General features: G+C 34.9%; 1 long non-coding RNA gene across 2 annotated transcripts; it reads right to left on the reverse strand.

The window, feature by feature from the left end:
- Window positions 1-517: 517 nt before the first annotated feature.
- LOC119639551 lies at window positions 518-10322 on the reverse strand. 2 transcript variants are annotated; one of them, XR_005247553.1, is made up of 2 exons: window positions 9859-10322; window positions 518-995 (listed from the first exon to the last, which is right to left on the reverse strand). It is a non-coding gene; the product is annotated as an uncharacterized LOC119639551 (long non-coding RNA). The 2 variants fall into 2 exon arrangements; XR_005247554.1 differs by lacking the exon at window positions 9859-10322 and adding an exon at window positions 8516-8575.
- Between the last annotated feature and the right edge of the window lie 2076 nt (window positions 10323-12398).

A 12398-nucleotide genomic window follows, 5' to 3' on the forward strand; every position in this document is an offset into this window, starting at 1 on the left:
CTTCATTTGTTTCCTTTCCTCTTTTTTTTTTTTGCTGTTAAAGTTATTGGTGGTAATATTTGTGAAATATTTGTTTTCTAATCTGTAAACACCAATCATATTAGCAATTTGAATATGACAGCTTTACCTGTGAGCCTGCCGGCCAGAAACTGACCAACTATGGCCGACTAATAACAAACTAAGTAAAAAGTCAATGCTCATACATATGATACCTCTATATGTGATGTCTATCGATTTAACATATAAGCGCTTGTTGTTGGTTTTTTGTCTATCCGCAACATTCCTTGTTGCGCAAGTGTGTTTCAATAGCTGGCTGTGTATTGATTTTGTTGGCCAATCTGTTAACCTGCCGTTATCGTTGTACTATAGTTTGTATTTATTTTTTTTCTTAAATTCATTTCGCGATTACACATGTTACGTATGTGTACGCGTGTGCGAAGGTGGGGCGTGAATTATTATCTATTCAATTGTGTTCAATTCATGCGCGCTTGGTTTAAATTCATTATTTGTTTCATAGTTTTTTTTTTTTTTTACAATTTTTCTGATTTGGAGGCTGAAGTAATTAATCGATGAACATTGCTCGCGGTTAGCTCAGGAAAGTAAGCATCGAAGCAAAAAAAACTTATTACAAAACCGAAGTAGAAAATAGTCCGTAAAAGAGTTTACCTTTTAGGGGTTGCGTCTTTGCTAAAAATTCAATAAAATAAAAAATCAATAAAATAATTATAAAAATTGAACAAAATTCGAAAGAAATTGTATTAAGATAAGTTAATAATTTTTTTAACCCTCTGTGATCGGCAAATTCCTCTGACGGGATTGAAAGCTACTTGGAGTTTTTCAGCTGCCTTATAGCCCTAGTAGATAAGTTTCGCGCTAAGAATAGTGAGTGCTTAGTCAATAAAGGCATAAAGGTTACCGATTAGGCAGGCACACATGCCCTACCCTGCGGTCCCACTACCCAGCTCTTTCTGTCTTTTTGGAGAGTGATTGTCCATCTAAAAAAAAAAAAGAGAGAAAAACACATCATTGAATTACATGAAACAAAGTAATCGATATTGAATAGAAACCAAGAATCTGGCTCCGTCGATGAACTATCAGATTTTTTACTTTCTCTATATAAACTGCAGAATTCATGATCATTTATGATCATTAGCGACACCATGTCGTCATTTCTTCGACAACTTATGAATGGCGCCATTTGCGCCGAAGGTGCTGAGATCTTAGCTTACTGTGCTTATAGTCGTTTCATTTTCGAACCATGTTCACTATCAAAAATAAACTAAGATAATTCATACACCGTATTCTGTCATAAGAAAATCTTGTTTCAGAGCGCAACGGCATATGTCAGAAAAATTTACAATCGATGCTCGATCTACCATCTACGAAAGGTTTCAGTCCAGTCCAAGCAACCCTTCGCCAGTTCTAATGATTTTTGTGAAAGTGAAGGAAAAATAAGTCTCGCGATATTTACCGTTCGGTGCTTGGTATTCCACCAAGCTTTTGGCATGCAGACGTTTCAATCTTATTTTCTTAGCTAAGACAGAAGCCATAAAATAAGTTTGAATTTGGTTTGCCTGCAGCTTGAAATGGCCCTCCGGATTTTGATCTTATTTGCTTTGTTTAAATATTGTAGTTAAGTAATACATTAGCATCGTTGAAGCAACTTTGCGCTAGAGTCATGCCTTCTATGAAAACTAGAGCCAAAGTCGCGAAATCATATTTAAAGGCACAGTTTCAGTTTCAGTGTAATCCTAATCATACTTGGGTTTTTATAGCGGATTATGCCACGACTTGTCTTCCAGTCATTCTCGATAACGCCGGGAATAATTACAATGTGATGGCTTTTGTTCATAATTTAATTTCGCGAATTTATTGAAACAGGGGCTACACATCAAAATATGGATATATAGGCTGTACAGATAAAAACCTTTAAAAGCTGAAAAAAAAATGCAGTGGCGTAAATTTTGGTTCAACTCATGGGTGTATAGTTGCCTAGCGCATCTGTGTTCCAAATCTTGGCCTCGATTGAAGTGGAATCAGAAAAATTCTAGAAAAATTGTTATTGTTTTTTAAATGGTGCTGTGCATTAACTTGGCTAGAGAAGTAAATTCTAAGGCTAAAAAGTCTTAAAGCACTGACACCTAAGGCTTTAATGAAATCTCTAATGCACTTGAACATGACCACTTAGTTGTTATTCTAATTAGATGTAGTTAGACTTTTGAAAATGCAGCATGAAATAATTGAAACATTTGAGTTCAAAGTTCAAAAACAAGTCAAATTCACTGCTCGATAAGATTGGGATTAAGTACATATGTTGTATTTGGAAATAATATTAAGTATAAGCTTTGAAGGTTAAGTAACGTAACATGCTATACATGGGCAATACACAACATGCATACATCTACAAGGTGAACCGGTTTATGTTTTTCTAATTTTGTTTTTCTCGAAATTCTCTTGATTTCATTTAACTCATTCAACCCGCTTTTCAAAACACTTTTCTATAATAGTTTGCTAGACTTTTGTAACGTGTCTTGGATTCCTGGGAATATGCGAGTTTGCGTATTCGATGTATTCAGAAAGGTAATTGAGTCACATTTACTCGTGCATACCCAAGCCTTTGTCTTGAAAGTTAACTTTTAAAAAGCATTACACACAAGGTAATACAACTAGACTGCATGTCTCTTATGGTTCTAAATGGTTGGCAGACATGTGAGAGAAATAAATGCGCACCAGACACAAAGTAGACTATCTAGGTAAGCTAAGGTAAGGTAAAGCTAAATTAGCCAAACTAAGCAAATCAAGTCTAGCTTAACGAAGTCATTAAATTTATGATAGCCCAGTCCGGGCAGCTGGCCTAATCAAATTAGACAAACGGGCATTAGCTATCAACAGCAAAGAAGGTAAACTCGTTTTGACCAAATTAAACTGAAATCCAAAAAGATTTGTAAAGTTTGTAGCGCTTGGGTTGTGCGCCGTGTAAAATCTCAATTATAATCAGAAAACATAAAATATCCATTATATTACATGCCATATGCATATGTTTACCTCATCTACATGCGTACGTATGTAACGTGAAATTTCAAAATCAATGAATGCCATTAGAAAAAGAAAAAACGAAAACGCAAAACGAAAAACGAAATTGTTGCATAAGCGATTGATGGCTTGGAACCATAACGACAATGCAAACAGAGAAGAAACTCTTTGCTGTTGTGTGTAATTGACAATCACAATAGATGAATGAGTGCATGAATGAATGAACGAACGACCATCGGCTCTAAATTTGATGGTTATCCACACTCGATGTCACAACGGCCAACATACCATACCGAGCATGCCGTGCATGCTGGCGACACACAAATTTGGAAATCGATTTAATTTGCGAAAGAATTTGAATATATTTTCAATTTAACAAATGTTTTACAAATTATGTCATTATTGTTGCCATTTAAGGCTAATCGGATGCTCAAGCAAGGACTCAAACGTTCGAACGAAATCACTTCTGCCTTTCAAGTCAGAAGACAAAGCCAATGCGAAATGATGTAAACGAATATCGATAAGCAAAAGCGTAATAAAAACTTTGCTTCGCTCGCCTTGCTACGCAATTCGCTCAGTGGAAGTTGCAGCTTTTTTTGGGGAACTTGATTACTTCAAAACATATATTAACTTGCACTATGATATATTAAACCCTTGTGCGTAACAAATACAAATCCTGTTCGCATCTCTTTTTCTCCTCGGCATCAACATCGCCTACGACGTCTAGGCTTACTGTGAGCGGCCACAACTTTATTTTCAAATTTGTTTTAATGTCGACTTTAATGAAATGTATATAAAAGAACGAAAAGTAAGAAAATCTATAGTAAACGTAACAAATTCGCTGCACTTTAACTGAATTGCGATCGTTGTTTCGGTAAAGAGTTTTCATGAAGAAACGAACATATCTGTATAGCGTAAAAAGATTTGATTTGCTTGGCGTAACTGATCTGCTGAAGCTTGCAAATTGTCGCCACATTTACATATCATGCTGCAAATACGAATAACCAACCAAGCAACCAGGCAGTCGTGCATTCATACATGTGTTATTACTAAGCTACCAGATCTATATACTATACACTTAGAAAAGTTAAGGTAATGAAGAGCCTTTCGGCCAATGCTAAGATACCTCACTTACTTACTTGCCTCTCAGTTAAGAGATGACTTTCAATTTCAAGTTCTTTCAACCTTCAAAGCATTTATTTTTCATAGTTGATTGAATGATTTTTTCAAGTGTTTTATTGACTCAATAAATAACTCAAATAGTTATTAACATATATTCGTACGAACGCTAGTCGGCCACCGTTCTGTCTTTTTTTCCGCCTTTTTTCTTTTTTTTTTTGCTTCTTTCTTTGTGCATTTGCTGTATTTGATATCTAGTTTGTTGTTCATAAAGTTTTTGTAAATTTTTGTTATGCTTCACACAAATTTTTACTTAATACTTATGCTTGCTCTATGCTTTATATGCTGGTGTTTATGTGGTTGTTGCCTATGATGGTGACTTGTTTGTTGTCAGTAACATTTAATGGTTGAGTTAAAATGTTGCATGTTGCTCATGATTTGTGTTTTTCTTGCATTTTAAGCCGTATCTAATTTTGACTTAAATTATTTTAATGACAGTTGACTATATGTGACTATGTTTTCTGTTTCATTAAAGAACAAAAAAAAAAACCAGCAGCGGTAAATACAACGCTTCCACAATTTAAACGACTTTTTCAAAGATGCTTAAGAATTTTTGACATTCTTGAGGCAAAAGTGAAGTTCGTGGATCGAGTTCTCTTCACGTAAGAACGCATTCATCTGTCCCAGCATGTGTTGCTTTAAAAAATCTGAGAGAAGTTGTGTAGCCGAGTAAGGAAGAATCGTGGGGGCCAAGTTTGTGTTCGCAGATTTAAATCTCAAGTGCATCTGAGGTTACTTTGGCTGCAGATGCAGTGCGCGCTTAGCCAATAAAGCGATACTGGTTAGCAGTTAGGCACACACTCACTAGGTTGCGCTCACATTCCTGTCTCTTTCCTCCTTCTCCTTCTCTCTGAAGTACACTGTCACATGAATGGGGGACGTCTCCTGATAGCACTGGCAATTTATTGGCTTTCTTCTCAAGCCAATGCTAGGTGAAAACAAAACAATCAGATGTGGCACTTTTTAAAGCTGATATAAATTTTTTGCCATGTGGCAATCTCGGAAATGATTACGTGCTGCACTATATGCGTACGTAGCACGTATATGTATGTATGCACATGCGTGTCGCGGTGACTTATCACTCGCGAGTAACCGTTGCGACCCCTTTCGCAATTCCCGATTCATTAATCTATGATAAAAGTCTGCCCTTTCCCGTTCCTCAGAGAAATAGGAGATACGCCTGACTGTATTAAAGAAATAAATAAATAAATTATTTAATTTGTCTTTGAGGATAATAGAAAAAACATTTCGGAAGAGATTTCTTTACAGCTAAGATGAAGAGTATAGTTAAACTTAACTTTGTCATAGCATGCGTGAATAATGAGTTGTTGACAATTCCTTGAAAAATATTTACATAATAACGTAACAAAAAAAAAAAAAAAAAAAAAAAAAAAAAAATCTTAATAGCACGACAAGAGCGTAACTTTTATAAATATATTCTAATTTATTAAAGCATCGCTTGCAATGATTCATAGCGATATGTTTGTATGAAAGCGATTTGCATTAAATAGCTTGTTTATCAATAAGTGAAAAGTAAAAATAATTTAAACAATAACTCATAAATATTATTTTTTATATATTAATTGAAACAAATCACTTTTAAGGTTATATTGTGTACACACACACATACACCAAATGTTTATCCGAAAATTATGTAAAGCCTCTTAACGGCTTATGGATAATAAATTATTTTAATATTATTTATTTACTCTTTTTCCTTTTTTCTTTTTTTTTTTTTTTTTTGTTAAGCATTTTTTACTTCAGGTGCAAATTAGTTAATGGATGAAAATTTTAACAAAAAATTAGATCATTTCTTTTTTTTCTGCTATATAGGTACGTATTGGTGGACAATGTCATAAAGATCTCGTGTGCTTATATGTGTGTGTATATTTATATAAATTTCAAAAGAAATTACCACAGCTGGTAATTAATCAATGATAAATCCGAAAGAGATAAATGACATCAAGTCCAACCCTGTGTGTCAACGTTTTTCATTTTGGTAAAAACGTTCAAATGCACCACCAGTAGACGCGCAACAATTCGATTGGTGGTATACAAGGACGGACGTACGGATAGACTTTTGCTATTGCATACGGTAGTCGTCTAGCTGCATATACTGATCGCTTGTTCTTGTTATTGTATTAAAAAAAAAAAAAAAAAAAAAAAATTTGCAACAACAAAAAAGCATGCCACACTTGTTTTATGCATAACCTGTACATGCTTTTAAAGGCAGTCATGCACATGCACACCACCGGCTAGATATGCCTGACTGAGTGCGCCTGTTGAAATTCATACTCTATAAAATCGTTCGAATTACTAACTTGTGCGGTTTCAAGTAATGGTAAATTGACTGCACGGCAAAATAGAAGGAGAAAGAGAGGGAGTTAAAAGTCTATAAACATAAATATTGGAAAAATATTTTAACGCCATAACCGCATACGAGACAATAAAGAGGCGTAACAATTTCTAAATGAAGGGGAGTCAAAAGTAACACAAATGCCTTTCGATGTTTTCCACACATCTTTCATCTTCGAGGTTAATTCTCCATAAAGAAAATCCAACAGTACGGGGCCGTCAGTAAGTCAGAAATCATTGACTTTATTGACGCAGCAGATAAAGGCTCTTACGAGTACCTGTGAATAGCTCACAACTTTTGTTATGAACGCTCTGCCGCATTCTAAGCAGTAAACCGTTCGGGGTCATGCCTAGTTAGGATGCCAGCGCAGCAAAAAAGAGGTTCAAAACCACTGGAAGATGTCCACAAAAGTCTTCCGCCCTGGAATAGGATAAATAGGATAAAATTGGAATCACTGCTTTCCTAGGATAATCGTGGATAATATATACGAAAGCAAGCTAGACGAGCCTCTCAAGTCTTTGCCTATACGTATCTAGATATCCTTAAAAACTCAAATTCCGACCCAATCCGGAACTGAAACGAAAGTCGTAGGGACTTTCGGCAAACCCAAGAATAATTTGTTGCATGCTCTATGTGCGGCATAACAAGTTAGCTTCTTTCACACTTGGTTCGGGCCGCTGCTAAGACCATTGATAATTGGATGGCATTAAAAGTCAACAAAGTGATTGCAAAAACCGTATAATAATAGAAAATACACACATAAATACTACGAGGTAGGTTGTAACACAGCAAAAGGAGATTTTAGCGGAAGTGTAAACCTAAAGATGCGGGCTCTCTTGGCAAGCTACCTTCACTTTAGTCTCTAGCCGCGATCTAAAAAGATTAATTTCCTTGGAAAACTGCAAACATTACGGCTTTGATGGACTCTTTGCTGAAGATGAAAGAATACGAACGTGATCTGCATGCAATGAACAAGATATGCGATAACTCTTTCGCAGATGTAAAGTGTAAGGCCATTAATGAGATTGTGATAAATTATTTTAAATTGTTTTGGAGATATCATATCGGACCCATTTTCCTCTGTTATGGACTACGCCTGTTATTACCACTAACGCGCTATACATACTTCCAAGAGCGTGTATTCACCTAAATTGATTAACTTACGCAGATGTGGCAACCGCGACCAACTATGACTGCAACTAATAACAAACCGGCATGCCAGTGACATATGCTCCCCAGTAAGCTTTATACTGCCGATATATTCATATTTGTATTTACATAGTGTACATATTTCCATTTATATATGCATCTATAAGTTTGTAATCAAACCTAATTCTTGTTGATTGTTATTTACTCAACTTTTTGGCCCAAAATGCCATTGGCAATGGTTTAATCAATATGCAAGTGAAACCCAATTGGAAATGTTTCTCATCTGAAGATTTTATTACAGAAATTTCCTTAGAAATAATATAAGACTATTGTGGAAAATGTATATATTGTTATAGTAAAGAAAATATTAGTAAGTTCTTGCTAGTTATTTAAACTGGTTTACCAGGGAAATTTAAAACAAACTTTTAATTATTAAAATAATAAGAAAATAATAAAATATTTCTTAGTGAAGCGATTGATCGATTTTTGATTTTCCATTGGGTCGGCTGAGGATATATAAAGACTTTCAGTTCTCCTTACAAGTCTGGGGAGAATAAAATCGATTGTAAAATTCCTTTGGAACACAAGCGTAAGAGTTGCTTACAACGACCGTTAAGTGCCTTCAATACCCACCAAGCACAGCAAGTACTTGTTGAAGTGGAAGAATGCAAAGTGAGCCGTGACTAGTTGCATGGTTTTGGTACTTATGCTGTGATTTTAGTTCTCACGCTATGGTACAAACACTCACGCTACTCTGTAAGTAATTGGAGTACAGAGCTATTAAACAAACTAACTTACAATTCTTTAAGGCGCAGGAACTCGCAGTTACTTCCGACGTCTAACTTTCTAAGAAGTGCAATGGTCCATAGTTATCTGTTATTGTGTTAGCTTATCAGAAGAAAGTGTTAGGCGTAGTGATGGGGGGAATACAGTCGGCCTTGCCCGGCCTTGTTATAAAATTTCCGCATACTAACAACATCGGTTTAATTGAATATGTTGACATAAGGTGTTCTATGATGCATGGTATCTTGATTGCGGTGACATTATCTGACACTTTTACAGACAGTACAGAAGGCTTAGGTTCGTTTAAATGCTTCATTATTCCTTTTTCTTCTTTCTAACCGGTTACAATTCCTTGGACAACCTGTTGAATCAATGATTTTGTGAAATAATAGCAAGTAAAACAGAATTCTGGGGATTTAACGTATGACGTAACCTTTGCTTCTAAAATAAAATATAAATGCACTTAAGATGTATTTTGAGTGTACCTTATACCGACCGGTCTGGTACAAAGGGATATTAAATTTGTACGAATGCATGCAACACCCAGAAGGACTTGAGATTGACTCAGTCTGATTGATTCAGTATCATTTTCTGACTTGATTTAAGCTTGTCCGCCCGTCTGTCCATCTAGTTTCGTGTTCAGCGTTTAGGCCGTCATTTTTAAGATATTTTCACCATAATTCGTATATTGTCGGGTTTTGGTCCAAGCATCCATCCATATTTCCATAAATTACTTTTATATCCAATCAACGTCGGAAAAATCAAGATCAAAGCATTTACAGAAGTCCGACATGGGCGTACTATTGGAAGACATCCACGGATCGAGTCCTATGGACGTGTTGAAAACACTTGCAAAATTTAATAATAAAAAAAATATTCAACTTTATTGAAGCTGCTGTAGTAACCATCGCGTCTACCGTAAAAAAAGAAAGAAAAGAACGGGCCGATAGCCTTAGTCCCTAGTGCTCATTTTACTTTCTTCCTTCGGGCTGAATAAATTGTAATAAGCGTAGTAGATATCTAAAATTCTTCGTAATTCACTTTCATTTAATTCAGTTTACGCCAATTTTCTTGTTCATTCAGCCTATTTCGGTCTAGTTTATTTTATTTCGATTCACTTAAGGTACTGTAGGTCGCTCTAAAGCAGGCAGTCCAGTGTACTTCAATTCAATTCATTTCAATTGAATTTTTTTTTTAATTTCATCATCTTATTTAATTTTCTCTTTGCTTTCACATGGAAGGATCCCTTCGCTGCCCTCCCCGTCAGCATAAACCTGATGGTGTGTATTCAACGTCATTCAAATTCGATTTAATTAAAGGTCCCTTGATGTATTTCTAATAATCAATCTATTGCTTACATTTTGATTTGATGAATATCATATCGAAAGAGCAAATCGTTTGCGTTATTCATTAATTCTTTTCACTTTTTCATTGTTTTTGTATTGAAAAACTATTTACGTTGTTCACCATCTTAGGTGAACAACTTTATTTTTATTGTAGTTTTTGCAAAATTTAAACACATGTTATTTACAGTTCGGAAACAGTTAAATATATTTAAATTTGTGCACACATATACATGTATATGTTCATTTACATACATATGTCATGCTGTGTTTGTTTTTTGTAAGCATGCGAGCGTGTAGCGGTATTTAATTCAATCGATATTAATTAATTACAAACATAAACAAATCCCACGCTTTTAATAAAACAGTATGTGTTTGTATACTAAACATGCACACAAACCTACCAGCATTGCTACGTATTCGTGATTAAGTTCAATAGTTTTTAAATTCTTTTACATAATATGTATTTAATTGATTTTGCGGTTTCACTTAACAACACATCGACGTTTAGCACGAAACTAGGCATACGATCAAGAATTTTATGAATGAATTCGTTCGGCTTATAACGAGTGTATTTAAAATACTTGCGGATACATTTGCAGCAGTCACCTTTAAGTTTTATGACAGCACGACTCTCTCTCTCTCTCTCTCTCTCTCTAAAGGATTATCTGCTGCCTTTGTTGTATCTTTTTGTCTTTGATCAATGATTGCTGGCTCTTCGAATTAGCTTTAAATGTACAGTTTAACAAAAGCTATTAGAAAATTCTCAGAACTTTTCGTGATTTAAGAAACATCTGCAAATATTTAAAGCTTTTCTTAGTTCTTTTCGTTGGGACGAGATGATGATGAGAAACACTTTAGCTGCTTGACTATAAATACGATAACTAGACTAGAATTTTCTAATGGTGAAGAAGTGCTCTCTTTTGAAATCTGTCGCGCTTGCACTGACTCATGCTTTGTTTATTGTTTCATTTGTATTTCATTTTTATAACAACTTTTCTCAGTCAAAATCCCTTTCTCCTGATCTGAGATTCGTTTAATCTCTTACTATGCACATATGAAAATATTACAAAATAATGTGTGATAATTATCACACTTTCATAAATATATATGTACTCAATAATGCATCTTGGAAGCGTATGTATATATGTCATATATATATGTTTGCATTGAAAGCGTTGATCTATGGCAAGATATATATGAAAATTTTATTTGCTACCGCTACAAATGATCGTGTCATTGATAAAAAGGAGTAAACAACAGCAACAATTGTAAATATAAAGCTATAGCAGCAGCAAATTGCACTTATGTTCATTGTAGCTTGTCATCCATGCGAGGTGATCATGATATATACTTTGCGATTATAACTCTGAACAAAATCAGTAAAAATTAATGACACCATAAGTTGCTGCTGCTGCTGCTGTTGCTGCTGCTGCTGCTGTTTTGGCTACGTCGTTGCCAGGAATGTGGATAAAGGCACAAACAGATAAAGATAAACTAAGCGGGCTTATCTCTATGATGTTCGTAGATAATAAACAAATGATTTATAAACGCAATATTGACAATGTTTGCAATTATAGCTTAACGAAAGAAAGAGATAGATATAGAATGAGATGTAACAGTAGTTGAAACATTACAATGAAATAACTCACTAAACAATCTCTTGATCGATAGATAATAAAATAAACTGGAACAAGAACAAGAAGAAGAACAACACTGTCTGAACTCAATTCTTTAAATAAATCTAAGCCCGTTAAAGTAATGATGGAATGAGTGTTCAAGCGAAATGAAAGGATATGTAGGCATATAAATACTCTCAAATAACTACAATTGAGTGTTATAAGTATTTATTACACGCTTACTCTGATATAAATATCTGTAATTTGTGTTTGTCTACTAGCAGCCCCTGTGCGCCATTGCCAGCTCAAGCGTTCTATATAAGATGGAATAGATTAAAAACTCTTAACTAACGTTGATTACAAGCGATAAAAACCTGCTATATACGCTTGCATATCGTTAGTTGTATGTGTATTTGTGTCTTAAGCAATTTGAGTGATTATCTTTACATTGTGCTCCTTATGATGTTCATATGAATAAATGTTATGTTCATTTTGCTCTGTCTTCTACGCATACAAAGGAACTGATGTTTTGATGAATTATCTCTCTTTCATGTACATACACGCGCGCACGCGCACACGCGCACAGGCGCTCACGTACAACCACATCACATAATTACAATTGACTTGATCTAGTTTACCTGTCTCGACGTCCCCGACCCATTACGGATGAGGTGTAAATATTGCCATTAAGTCAGTTGTGTAAAAACGAAAATCTCGTTAAATTTGATGCGTGTTGTTGCTATTGTTGTTATTGTTTTTGTTGTTGTTGTTTTTGTTCTATAGTTTATTTCACATTTAATCATCTAACACGTAAAAATTTACAGTCAGTGTTAAATTACTATAATCCACTTGCTACACATAGATGTTGTTTTTACGTGAAATGGGCGAAACAGTGAGCAGAAGTATTCGTCAACACTCTGAATAATAAAAAGTCAA

Source organism: Glossina fuscipes, unplaced genomic scaffold, assembly GCF_014805625.2.
Source record: "Glossina fuscipes isolate IAEA_lab_2018 unplaced genomic scaffold, Yale_Gfus_2 112, whole genome shotgun sequence".
Classification (NCBI taxonomy): Eukaryota; Metazoa; Arthropoda; class Insecta; order Diptera; family Glossinidae; genus Glossina; species Glossina fuscipes.